The 13,916-nt window shown below is 46.7% G+C and overlaps 2 long non-coding RNA genes across 3 annotated transcripts in view; one reads left to right on the top strand and one right to left on the bottom strand.

Moving 5' to 3' along the window:
* LOC144223200 (uncharacterized) overlaps positions 1 to 5,947 on the top strand; it is a 21,703-nt gene extending 15,756 nt beyond the window's left edge. For both annotated transcript variants that reach the window (XR_013332622.1, XR_013332621.1), the window contains one exon: positions 5,809 to 5,947. This is a non-coding gene — a long non-coding RNA (uncharacterized LOC144223200). The remainder of the gene's footprint in view (positions 1 to 5,808) is intronic.
* Positions 5,948 to 9,840: 3,893 nt separating this feature from the next.
* LOC144223201 (uncharacterized) overlaps positions 9,841 to 13,916 on the bottom strand; it is a 21,384-nt gene continuing 17,308 nt past the window's right edge. The window contains exon 5 of the long non-coding RNA XR_013332623.1: positions 9,841 to 10,163. This is a non-coding gene — a long non-coding RNA (uncharacterized LOC144223201). The remainder of the gene's footprint in view (positions 10,164 to 13,916) is intronic.

The following is a 13,916-nucleotide window of genomic DNA, read 5'->3' as shown; positions in this document are numbered from 1 at the left end:
CCTTGAACGGTGTGCTGCTTAGGTTTGGAGTTTTGATCTGCTCCTTGCATAGTGTTTTTACACAGGTAAAGGGCTATAAAATGTCCTCACAGGTGGTGGTTTTCTTGGAGGGTCAGTAAGCTCCTGGAAGGACCCACTGCAACATGGGATTTTTCGGTTAACAGAGAGGTAGTGACAGAGCATTTGAGCAGCCAGTTAGGCTTCTCTAAATAAGAGTCCCTGTGCGCTTAGGATGACTTCCTGTGGGAATTTACAAACCTCTTGAGAGGAGTGCTTCTGAGATTCATTCAGGGTCTGGTAATTCCTGAAAGCAGGATGTTAGCCAGTAAGTAAAGAAAATGAGAGTGGCAGAAGTTGTGGTCACCACCAAATGTCCAGCGTCTCCTTCCTTAGTTCCTGATCTGCAGTTTTATTCTGAGCGACCATGTGCCTCAAGTTATGGTAAGGGACGGGAAGCAGAAATGTGTAAGACTTCTGGCAAATTTTGCAAAGGAGCTTGAGTGAACAAAGTTGCTCGTGTTCCTCACCCTGCCCTTCATAGTTGCTACTCGCTCACATGAAGACATGGCCGGTGTACTGCCAGCCATCTTTTCTCCTGAGAGAACCTGCCAGCAGTAACACCAGGGGGCCTGGTGTGCTGGCTTACACAAATGGCCACAAATTCTTTCTACACTCTTGTGTGTGCACCCGTGCAGGGCACCTTGCAGCTGCTCCCGTAAAGAAAAGAAGTCACTCTCTCCACCCCCAAACCAAGCACGGGGAGCCCCAGGCTGAGTGGGGTGAGTAGACTGTCCTGTTAGAGGGTCATCTCGATATGGGATGTCAGAGCCTGAGCAGCAAGAGGAGGGTTTCTGTGCAGGGAGGATGGTTGTGACTGACATTGGAAATTAGTTACATATGGAAGGATTGATCGTGTAATTAACCGTACCAAAGATCATAGGAGCCAGCTCGGCCACTGTTCAAGGGAGTTGTCAGTACAGAAATGTCAGGAACTAGGATGCACCATGCGGTGGTGGATTGGGGCAGGTGTGTGGGTGTGAACTCATGGTTTTCAGTACGTATGGATATAAATATGTGTATTTATGTGTGTGTGTATATGGATATACATGTACATAATCTACTGAGTGAGCCTCTTGGGCAGGTAACACTGCAAGAGCAATAAGCACACCTCACACCCAGATCTTGGCTTCTAAATACCATTTCCCACTAACATGTGGAAACCAGGGCTCCTTGGAGACATGGCTAGTTCCAGGCCTGGGGCAGAAAAAGTCCAAGATGAATGAGGAACATCTTGTTCCAGAAAGCAAGGAAATGCATTCCGAGGACTCAGTGACTCCGAGGACTCAGTGACCGAATCAGTTCTGCGCACGAGGGAGGATCACACAGGGCAGATGATGTTTGAAGTGACCTGGGAACCTTGAAGGATGGGTGGGATTTTGCCAGGCAGCATGTTGAGAAAGGGAGAAGTTACTTAGGGGCAGCGGCAGCCTGATGAGCAAATTACACCTGCCACAGAGCAGCATAAGGCACGGCCTAGATGTGGCTAGAGGCAAAGATGGAGCTGGACACTGATTGTCCTGTGTGAGCCACGTGCAGAAACGTAGCCTTGACTTGCTAGAGTTTGTTGTCTAGAGCTGTATAACCCGTTATTCCCAGCATCAGTGGCTGCAGACATCATGCATTATCTCCCATTTTCTGCAGCTGAGAGTCTGGGAGCTGCTTGGTTCGTGGTTCTGACTCAGGGTCTTCAGCAGGCTGCAGTCAGGGTGTGGGCCAGGGCTGTGGCCATCTTCCAGGAAGGGCATCTGAGCTCATGCACGTGACTGCCAGCAGGCCTTGGGGCCTTTCTGGCTGTCCACAGAGACCTCAGCTCCTCTCCATGTGGATGTTTCCTTAGGGAGTCTCAGCGTGGCAGCTGGCTTCCCTGACAGCAAGCGGTCTGAGGGAGAGAGTGTACCAGAGAGCCCCCCACCCGGAAGGCACAGGCTACTTAAAACCTAATCTCAGAAGTAACATCCCATCATGTACTCTGTATTGTGTTCATTTGAAGCAAGTCACTAAAGTTAGCCTTTGCATAGGGGGCATGAAGCACACAAGGGCACTGTCACTAAGGGGCAGGATCGATGGGGTTCCAGAGCCTAGGGCGGGGGGCGGGGAGGGGTGCAGGCAAGCCTGGGGCAGTGAGACCATTTAGGAGGTGGCCATCCAAGTGGAGAAGAAGAGGCCTTGTCATCAATAGCCGGGAGCAGTTGGAGTGAGAGGAGAGAGGGCTTGGGGCACCCCGCGATGCCTCCCAAGTTACGGGTGTGCACCCGGCCGCAGCAGGCATCATCTTCAGAAGCCTGCAAGGAGACCTGTGCTGTTTGAAAAACCACCACTGCTTTCTTACTACTTGTTGTTAAACAGGTTGTTCATGGACTTCGGTGGGTGGAAACCAGCTTCTGCAAAGAGGGCTTTGCAGGATCCCTTTGGCACCAGAAAACAAGTGAGAGCTGCTGGGCAGTTACCTCGTTTTAAAGCACATGCTTGGGCTGTGGGAGCTCAGGCCTGTGATCCCTTCAGTTTTATCTGAACCACACGGTTCTCCGCCCAGGCTGTTATTTGGTAGTTAAATGACACATGAAGGTTGTTAGGTTTGAGGGCAGGCTGAACTGTACCAGGCTCTACGGTTCGAGCGGATCCCTCTTGTAGGTCAACGCCGTGACCTTTACTGAGGACGTCTGAAGGATGGCTTCTCCTTCCTGACATCCCCCTCTGTTTGAAGTCTGACCTGAACACCGGTTACTTTAAAAAATAATATATCCACGGAGATTTTGGATTTTTTATTTCAGGCATGTCATCAGCAAGCCAATGATTACCTGTGCATTGGGGAAGTAGACGTGGCTACAGAGTCCTATGACTGGGGAGGGGAGGAGCACAGGCCATCACGTGTGAAGCACTCTATATCGAGAAAGAGTACTTCCTGTTCGCTTCACTGCAGTCTTGTGCTAGCATCATTATGTTCACAGTTAAAAACAAGCATAGACACCGTCCTTTAACCCTGAGTCATTCCTGAGAATGCAGCTGTCTGGGGGAGTGGTTAAGTCGTGCTTCTGGAAGGTGTGAGCTGGGCCTCTGCTGAAGGGCTTGCTGCCACCACCCTGGGGCACGCCCTGCCCAGAGCCTGCAGAGCTGTACTGTGTTATGCTGCTGACACCAGGTGTTGAAAGTTAAAAATGTAATGTATTCTACCTTTTTAAAATGGTTATTCTTGTTGCTTAAGATTTGTACTTAAGGCTGACCTTGAATCATGAGTAAAAACATGATGCTCTTAGAAAATTTGTATTCAGTAATATTGTTTGGGTAACAGTCTCACAGGTACATAAAATGATGGGGCAATTTAAAGGACTAATGTGTACTAAACTTGGGAAAGACCATCTTTTAGTTATCTTGAGATGTTTTCTATATCATCTTTACTTTTATGTATTTTGTTTTCCTTTTTGTGTAACTTGGACACTTGAACCATTTTAATTTTTTTTTTTATGTATTTTTGAGAGAGAGATAGAGACAGCATGAGCAGGGGAGGATCAGAGAGAGAGGGAGGCACAGAATCTGAAACAGGCTCCAGGCTCTGAGCCAGCTGTCAGCACAGAGCCCGATGCGGGGCTCGAACCCACGAACCATGAGATCATGACCTGAGCCAAAGTCGGACGCTCAACTGACTGAGCCACCCAGGCGCCCCGAACCATTTTAATTTTTTTAAAGATGTAGGCTTCAATACATGTGAAATCCTTAATATTTGGAAAATTTGCTTTTCTGGTTAATTGAACTTTCCATATAGCTGAAGGTTAAGCAAAAATCTTTTCTACAAAATCTTATGAATCAGTGTTTTTATAGTTTACAAAGCATAATGAAGCCTTTTTAACCGAAAAGTTAGCAATTCTACTGTAGCATTAGCATAAAACTGAAGGACCTTACAGTAGGCAAGATATGGAAACAACCTAAGTGTCTGTCAACAGATGAATAAAGTGTGTGTGTATAATATTCCATTACATAGGGAATTATAGGTATAACAATGGAATTTTATGTGTATGCTATCATTATGTGTATCATATTTGTATCATGTATATATTATCCAACCACAAACAAAAAAGAAGAAATCCTTCTGTTTGCAGCAACATGGATGAACCTGGGAGATGTTATGCTGAGTGAAGTAAGCCAGACCCGGGAGGGGAAATACACTATCACTTATATGTGGGCTCTGAAAGTGTTAAACTCATAGAAGCAGAGAGTAGAAAGCGGCTGCCAGGGTCTGGGGGGAGAGGGGAATGGGAGCTGGTGGTCAGAGGGCACGAAGTTCCAGCCGTGATCCGAATACGCTCTAGGGAGCTAATGTGCAGCCTGGTGACTATCGTTATCGTGTGCCGTATTCTTAGATTTTGCTAAGAAAAGAGATTGTGTTTTCACCACCGCACACACACACGGTAACTCTGAGGTGACGGACGTGGTAATTAGCTTGGTCGTAGTAGTCATTTCATGATGTGTTCATGTATCAGACATCACGTTGTACACCCTAAGTATACACACTTTTGATCACTGGTTTCCTTGAAGATTAATCACTAGAATCACTAGAGAGCTTTCAGAAATGTTGTATTTTATTACGAATACAAACTCTCTGGGGAAGGGGCCCAGGAACGGATATGCTGAAACTTCCCCTGTGATTTGGGAGCTCAGCCAAGTCCGCTCTGCAGGCCCCCTGTCCGCCCTCTGAGGGCAGGCCCAGCCCTGGGCTCCTGGCAGCCCCACCTTCCTGCCTGGGGCCCAGGTCCCGCCCATCTCCGCTGGGAATGCGTCCCCTCCCCCCAGCTCCTGTCACTCTCACTATGACCTTTGCCCTCCCCTCAGGGTCAGGTCAGTGTCCAAGTCCCAAGCAGAATTCCTCTGTCCCTTTCTGTTCTTCACAACCCCCAGCACCAGCACTTTCACTTGGTCACTCAACACATCGTATCCCGATAGTGTGTTTTATGTATATCTTTTTAAAGATTTTTTTTTTTAATTTAAGAGTTTTTTTTATTGAGGTGAAATTCACATAACATAAAATTCACTGTTTTTAAAGTGAAGAATTCAGAGACATTCAGCACTTCCGTAACCATAGATGACCACCTCCATGTAGTTCCAGAGCACTCTCCTCAATCTGGAAACTGTCCATGCGCCCAGCAGTCCCTTCCGCCCTCAGCCCCTGGCATCCACCCCCCCCTTTCCTTGTCTGTGCATTTACCCATCCTGGTGTTTCCTATCCTGGGACCAAACAGCATGTGACTGCGGGTCCGGCTTTATCACCTTGTATCGTAGATCACGTTGTCCTTTGAGTTGTGCGCCAGCAGTTTGCTGGGGCGGCTGTAACAACGTTCCACGGGCTGGGGGCTTAACCGGCAGAGAGCATGGGGGCTGCAAGCCCAGATCAGGCTTGGTCTCCCCTGAGGGCTGCCCCCCGGGCCGGCACACGGCCGCCTTCTCCCTGCGCTCTCACATGGCCTCTCCTCCGTGCTCCAGGGTCCCTGGCGTCTGTGTGTCCGGTTTTCCCCTTTTTATAAGGACACCAGTCACACTGGATTAGGCCTCACCCTGAAGACCTCATTTTAACTTACTGACTTGTTTAAAGACCTTGTCTCCAAACACAGGCGTGTTCTCAGGTGCGGCTTAGGGTTTTACCATTTAATTTGGCCCTGGGCTTGGAGGGGCGGGGCATAGATTCAGCTCCGGCAGTAGATCTTGCTCCCTCTTTCCACTGTGAGAGGTCTCTGAGCGCATGCCCCGCCTTTCTTCTAGACTTTGAGCTTGAGGGCACAGCTCACGTCTGTGTCCTCACGGCGGTGTCAGCCAGCCCTGGGTGGCCGTTGAGCGCCCCTGTCCAGACCCCGGTGCCGCAAGCAGCCACTTCTCGGCCCGTGTCCTCTGCGTTCCCAGTCTGCAGTAAGTACCCAACACTGGTGTCTCCAGGGGACTCCGGATCCCTGCGGCCCCTGTTGCCAGAGGAGGCAGCATCAAACTATGTGTCTGCGTGGAAACTGTTGTCCTTTCTTTCTTTCTGATCAAAACAGACGAAAGAGATTGGCTAATTGAGAATTCCCAGGACCATGCAAATGTATTCATTCCTTTTCTCCGCACGTTATGGGGAACAAGTTAAAATGTAGCCTGTCCTTCAGGAACTTAGTAAGAGTGAAAATAACTGCAGTGTGGGGCGGAATGTGATCGGTGCACTAAGATGCGATCCGAGAAGGCTTTGGGACAGAGGCAGAGCACGGGCTGGGATTTTAGGGATGGGCAGGATTTGGGCGGGAAGGTGTAAATGTGGTCCCGGTAGCAGTAAAAGATTAGGATTTGGCGGGGAGCCGAGCTGGGGAGGGTTCGGGGAGCAGCAGCAGGACAGGAGGCCGGGACCCAGGGTGTCTGGACCCCAGATCCCGTCAGGACGCAGCCTGCAGGCCCTGAGCTTGGCAGCAGGAAGCTCGGTGCGGCTCAGGGGTGAAGGTGGGGGGCCAGGGTTCCTGGGAGGAGATTGCCGATCCGACTGGAGCTGTCTGCAGGTGGACGAGGGCAGAGGCCCCAGAAGAGAGGGCGGCAGGGGGCTGCTTTGGGGGGGACAGACTTGGGACCGATGCTGGTCAGGCAGAGAGTTGGGAGGAGATCTGCCTTGGAGAGGAAAGCAGGGTGTCGCTGGGGCACGTCTGGGAAGCTGCAGGGCCTGCCTGGCCCCGTGGGGGCGGTGGGGGCTGAGGGCACTGAGCTCATCACGCGGAGGCCGGAGGGGAGGGTGGTCTCACACCCACGCTGCCCACAGACTTAGACAGCAGGAGTCCCTTCCTCACGGCTCCGGGCCCAAAGTCCACGATCCAGGCGCGGCCGGATCGGCTCCTCCAAGGCATCTGTCCTTGGCTTGTGACTCATTAGTGATACGCAGTCAAGTTTGCTCTCATTTGCTGCTGGACTGGCTGTGCAGTGAGGAGATGGTTAAAAAGAGAACTTCCTGTTTATTTGACCCAAAAAAGCCAGATAATATATTAATGTGAAAGAAATCCTGTTTACACCTTGATTCGTTTGCTGAGAATGTGTAGTAGTAAAAATGAAGTAACTGGGGAAAAAGAAGAAACCCTACTTCCCCCGTGCCCGCACTTGCCTCCTCTGTGCCTGTACGCATCGGTGTCCAATCTTTTCTTACGAGGACACCAGTCAAACCGGGTTAGGGCCCCCCTAACGACCTCATTTTAATTTAATCACCTCTTGGGGCGCCTGGGTGGCTCCGTCGCTTACGCATCCGACTGCGGCTCACGTAACGCTCTCACAGTTCCTGAGTCCCGTGCTGAAGGCTCAGAGGCTGGAGCTCTTCAGATCCTGTGTCTCCCTCTTTGCCCCTCCCCCACTTGCTCACACACGTGCATGCTCGCTCTCTCTCAAAAATAAATAGACATTAAAAGTTTTTTAAAATTTAATAGCTTCTTTAAAGGGCCTGTCTCCAAATACAGTCACATCCTGAGGCCTAGACGCTAGGACTTCAACCTATGAATGGGGGGGGGGGCACAGTTCAGGCTGTAATAGCACATATGATTTATCCAAGTAAGGTTATTATGTAAACTATGCAAGAGGAATAACCATTTCCTTCTGCTTTATTTTTCGATGTGTCATGGGGCCAGAGCGGGGAACAGGAGCCCTTTTTTCCAGGCAGTTAAGAGCTTGAACTCCAGGGTCAGACCAGCTGGCTCCAGATCCCAGCTCTGCTCCTTACTAGCTGTTCGACTTTGTTCAAGTCAACACTTTTTACTTACACCCTCTGTCTCCGTTTCTTCGTAGGTAAAATGAAAATAAGGGTGCCTACTTCACAGGTTTCTGTGAGGATCAAATCAGTTTAGATATGTAAAGTGCTTAAAAGTATACCTGGATCTTCGTAAGTGCTGTGTTGAAGTGCCGGCCGTGATTATTCTTCGCACCAGGTTTGAGAGGATGGAGATTATGCAAGGAAATGTTGCTTTTCTTGCAAAACCAAAGTGTATGTGTGAGACTGGAAATCAGGAGGTCACCCTCCCCTGAACTTAGCTGAATGGAACACCTAGAGTATTTGCTGTCAAGTGTGTGCAGCTGGAGTAGCACACAGGCGGTGGGCAGGGCTTGTCATTTTATGGCAGAATAAAATTTCACAGCGCCTCCGTGTGCACTCGGCAGAGCCAATGAGGTGGGCACGATGCGAGTCCCTCCATGTGAGGCTAAGTGACGTCCCCCAAGGGCTGCCCCGAAACCGGTCCTTTTGAGTCCCGCTATGTCACACAGCCTGGAAGAGGACCCCAGGCAGCAAGCCCGTTTCCAGTGTTTTCTCAGAGCAGGGAGACTATGGAGAGGGATCTTTTGAGCAGAATTAATATTTTTCTATTTGTTTCATTTAAGATAATGCTGCTGTGGTTTGAATGTTTGTGTGCCCCCCAGATTCATTGGTTGAAATCCAAACCTCCAATGTGATGGCATTTGGATGTAGTGCCTTTAGGAGGTGATTAGGTCGTGAGGGTGGAGCCCCTCTGGTGGGATTAGTGCCCTTACAAAGAGACCCCAGAGAACTCCCTTGGCCCTCAACAGACACCGAATCTGCCAGTGCCTTGATCTTGGACTTCTTAGCCTCCAGAACTGTGAGACGCAAGTGCGTGTTGTTTAGAAGTCGCTCAGTCTGTGGTATTTCTGTTACAGCGACCCAGACTGGCTCGCTGGTTGGGTGCACACATGCGTGAGGCTCCGTGCTGGGTGTTTCCCTGTGTTATCTGGGGGGATGCCCACCCAGCCACCGTGAAGTGCCGCCGTGTGATTGGACAGAGGAGGCGACTGAGGCCCAGAGGTTTGGTCGTTTGCCAGTGTCACTGGCCAGGCTTGTCCGGTCCTGAAGCCAGCACCCCCACCGGGCAGCACCTCTGCCCGTCTCGGGCCCGGGGTGGAAGTGAGAAGAGCACCCCTGGGCGGCAGCATAGCTGAGTTCTAGGTAAGGAGATATTAATTGCACAGATTTGCTTTTGTTTTGAAGCTGGCAAAGGGGACACACTTGGAGAATGCTTGGCCTTTCAAAATCCCACTTTGAAATAGGCCTCATGTCTCAGAAGGGCCCTCACTGCGAACACAAGCTCTAACATGGGTCAGAAATGGGAGTCATGGAGCAAGAGGTGGGGCCTACCTCTCAGTAACAAACAGGAATAAGCGACTCTCCTGGGCAGTTGGTAGCTAATACGGAAATTTTGCTTATACGGGAAAATGAGAACTAAGAGGAAATATAAAACAGAGTTCAGGGAGGTTTAGATAATTAATGGTGAGCTCAGAGGTTTAGATAATTAATGGCGAGCTCAAGGAGGTTTAGATAGAGGCAAGTTAATAAGAAATGTGAGTTGAAATACTGAAACAGAGTTTAAATCTTCCAGGAGTTTGAATGTTTAGGAGACAGGTGAGTGCCGCCAAGAGCTTACCTGTGGGTGCAGAGTCGAAAGGGAGAGAAGACGTGTTTTGTGGGACTGCGTTGATGAGACGGTGCGTGAGTGTTGGGTGCTCTGGGTGTATGTGTGTGTGTGAAATGATCCCCCACAGTCACCAGCCTGAAGAAGGGGGGGTACAGCGTGGGCCGTCAGAGACATTCTGGACAGCACGGATTTCCCCCACGCATACATCAGTCATGTTGGGGCACGTGTCCCAGTTCCTTAGAGAAGCCCTGCATTGTATTTTAGGGCACTGTGTTCCAGGAGCAGCCTGGGCGCGCGCGCGCGCGCGCACACACACACACACACACACACACACACACACACACCTCGGACAAGAGTCTAGGAATAAACACAGATTACGTGAAGAAATGGAAAACTCCATAACAAAAAACCCGCAAGTCAAAGGCATCCAGTTAAGTCAGGTGATGATGACAGAGATCTAGGTCCTTAACTGGGAGGCTCACTAGGTGAAAATTCTAGAAACAGGCATTTGTCAAACAGGCATTAGGTGCCTGAGGCCAAACCTGGTTCCATGTCCTTATTCAGTCTCCTCAAGGGCCTGGCTGAGGAAGGGCTTTGCATCCAGCCAGCAAGTGGGCAATCCTGGTATGGCTGGAACTTGAACCCAGGGTAATGCCATCTTGTTTCTGGATATAGACTTGAGTTAAGCTCCCTGGGGAAAAGCTAAGAAAAGAGAATATAAAGAGACTTGTCAGCCATCTTCATTAAAACTGGAGCAGAAAAGAATGGATAGATCAGATCAGTTTGGAAAGAGAAGGCCTCAAATTTATGGACTCCTAACATACTGCAAACAAGCAAGGACAGGGGGTGCCTGGCCGGCTCAATCATGGACCACGTGATTCTCGAACTCCGGGTTCTGAGTTGTAGAGAGGACTTAAAAATCAATAAATTTTTAAAAACAAAAGCAAGTACAGTCATAGTGGATAAAGGGACTTTGTACAAATACTGATGTTTGGCAGGCCTTTAAAAAACAAGTTGGTTGTTGTCTCACTGATTATATGAGATGAGATCCACCTATTTAATGTTTGACATTCAATAATTTTTTTTTAAGTTCAGTGAAGTTTTACAAATGTGTATACTCATGTACTCACCACTATAAGCAGACAGAGAACATTCTGATCAACCCGAAAGGTTGCCTCATGGTTCTGTGCAGTTTCCTCTGTTCTACTCCCAGCTCTGTTTTCCGCCCCCAGGATTTGTTTTTCCCAAAATGTCAGTGGACACTCCTCATATAGCACATAGCCTTTTGCATCTGGCTTCTTTCACTCAGCATATGCGTTTGAGATTTATCCGTATTATTACATCTATATTGTTCAATTTATGCATTCTCAAGTAGATGGACATTTGGGTTATTTCCAGCTCTTGCCTACTGTGCATAGAATTGAGGTAGACATTCATGTACAGGTCTTTATATAGGGTATGGAATTATTCATCTTGGGTATATTCCCAAGAGTGAGATTGCTGGGTTCTATGATAAATACATGCTTAATTTTTTAAGATTGTTTTCCATAGTTGCTGCACTCTTTTCCGAAAGCAGCATATAGTTTCAGTTGCCCTACATCTTTGCCAACACTTGATATTAGTAGTCTTTTCAATTTTACCCATTCTATGATGGTATGTTATTATAGTTTTTATTTGCATTTCCATAATGATTAATGACATTAAGCATCTTTTCATGTGCTTATGAGATTCATATATCAGTAGAGTGTTTAAAACTTTTGCCCATTTTACATGGGTTGTTTTTCTTCCTGAGTTTTCAGAGTTCTCTGTATATTCTGAATATAAGTAATTTATCAGATATATCCAGGTCTGCCTTGTTTTATTGCACATCACTTCACTGCACTTTGCAGATAATTGCTTTTTTTTTTTTTAATTGAAGGTTTGTGGCAACCTTGTGCCAAGCAAGTGGACTCGTGCTGTTTTTCCAACAGCATTCGCTCATGTCTCTGTCACATTTTGGTAATTGTTGCAGTATTTCAGTCTTTTAATATTAAACAGCTGAGCCTTGAACAATGCAGGGGCTAGGGACGCCCACACCCCCACAGATAGCTGAAAGTATGCGTGTAACTTGGACTCCCCAAAAACTTAACTACTAATAGCTTACTGTTGACCAGAAGCTTTACTGATAACATTAACAGGTGATTAACACAGATTTTGTATATTATGTGTATTCTTGCAACAAAGTAAGCTAGAGAAAAAATGTTATTAAGAAAATCATAAGGAAGAGAAAAAGCATTTACAGTACTGTATTTATCAAAAAGAATTCAATTATAAGTGGACCCATGCAGTTCAAACCCAAGTTCAAGGGTGAACTGTATTTGTTATCTGTGATCAGTGATTACAACCTGCTGATAGCTCAGGCAGTTAGTTTTTTTTTTTTTTTTTAGTAATAAAGCATTTTTAAATTAAAGTATGTACAGTTTTTTAGACATACTGCTATTGCACACTTAATACAAAGTATAGTGTAAACATAACTTTTATATGCACCGGAAAACCAGAAAATTCATTCGACTTGCCTGATTGCAATGTTTGCTATTTTGCAGTCGTCTGGAGCCAGACTTGCAGTATCTCCAGCGTCTGTCTGTGTGTGTTTTGAGGATGTTTTCCCCAGTCTGAGTTTGCCTTTCCATTTACTCATCAGAGCCTTTTGAGAGCAGAAGTTTTTGATTCTGATGAAGTCTAACTTATCCATGTTCTCGGTTTATTATTTGTACTTTTTGTGTCCTATCAAAAGCTTTCCTTCTAGAATTTTAGCTTTACAGTTTGTATACATTTTGAGTTAAGTATATGGAATGAGATACGACTTGTAGTTCTTTTTAAATTTTTTAATACGGATATCCTGTTTGCCAGCACCATTTATTTTATTTTATTAAAAAAATTTTTAATGTTTATTTATTTTTGAGACACCATGACAGAGCAGTAGAGAAAGAGAGGGAGACACAGAATCTGAAGCAGGTTCCAGGCTCTGAGCTGTCAACACAGAGCCCGATGCAGGGCTTGAACCCATGAACTGTGAGATCATGACCTGAGCTGAAATCAGATGCTTAACCGACTGAGCCACCCAGGTGCCCCCAGCACCATTTATTTTAAAGGCTGTCCATTCTTGAATTACCTTGGTACCTTTATCTATTTCTAGACTCTCTATTCTGTTCCATTGATTTTTTTTTAACCAGTTACTTTTATTGAGATACTATTCACATACCATAAAATTCATCACATCAAAGTGCATATAATTCAGTGGTTCTTAGTATATTCACAAGGTTGTGCAACCATCACTACTATTTAATTCTCTAACATTCCCATTACTATGAAAAGAATATTCCATTGATATTTTTTCCAGCTTTGTTGAGATATAATTGGTGTATAAGTTTAAAGCATACAGTGTGTTGATCTGATATTTTTAAAATTTATTTTAATGTTTATTATTGAGAGAGAGAGCACACATGCGCACATGTGAGTAGGGGGAGGAACAGCAAGAGGGGGAGACAGGATTTGAAGCAGGCTCTGAGCTGACAGTAGAGACCCCCATGCAGGGCTAGAACTTACAAACCATGAGATCAAGACCTGAGCTGAAGTTGGACAACTGAGCCACCCAGGTGCCCCAATCTGATACATTTATATATTGCAATATGATTACCACCATAGTGCCAGCTAACACCTCTATCATGTCACATGTTAATAATTTCTTTTTTTTTTTTAAGTTTTATGTATTTATTTTTTTGTGTTTAATTTGAGAGAGAGCACACATGAGTTGGGGGGAGAGGCAGAGAAAGGAGAGCAGGAGACTCCCAAGCAGGCTGTGCACTGTCAGCACAGAGCTCGATGTGGGGCTTGAACTCACAAACTGCGAGATTATGACCTGAGCTGATTCAAGAGTCAGATGCTTAACTGACTGAGCCACCCAGGAGCCCCTAAGTTTTATTTAAGTAACCTCTAACCCATGAGGGGCTCAAACCCGTGACCCCGAGATCAAGAGTTGCATGCTGTACTGACTGAGCCAGCCAAGCGTCCCTAGCATTTATTTTTTGTGGTGGCAGCGTCTAAGATCTACTCTCTTAACTGTCAAGTATATAATACAGTATTGTTAACTGTATTCACAGTTCTGTGCACTAGATCCCAAGAACGTATTCATCTTCTAACTGACAGTTCGTACCCTTTGATCAGCATCTCCCCATTTCCCCCAGCCCCAGCACCTGGGAATTACCATTGCGCTCTCTGTTTCTACAAGTTTGGCTTTCTTACAGTCCACATAGAAGTAATAACATAAGGTATTTGTCTTATTCTGTCTGACTTTCATTTAATAAATGCCCTCAAGGTTGATCCATGTTGTTGCATACCACAGGGTTTCCTTCTTTTTCATGGATGAATAGTATTCTATATATTACATACACACACACACACACACACACACACACA

Source organism: Crocuta crocuta, unplaced genomic scaffold (genome assembly GCF_008692635.1).
Source record: "Crocuta crocuta isolate KB4526 unplaced genomic scaffold, BGI_CrCroc_1.0 scaffold31, whole genome shotgun sequence".
NCBI classification, from domain to species: Eukaryota; Metazoa; Chordata; class Mammalia; order Carnivora; family Hyaenidae; genus Crocuta; species Crocuta crocuta.
This window is presented reverse-complemented; position numbering and strand designations above follow the sequence as displayed.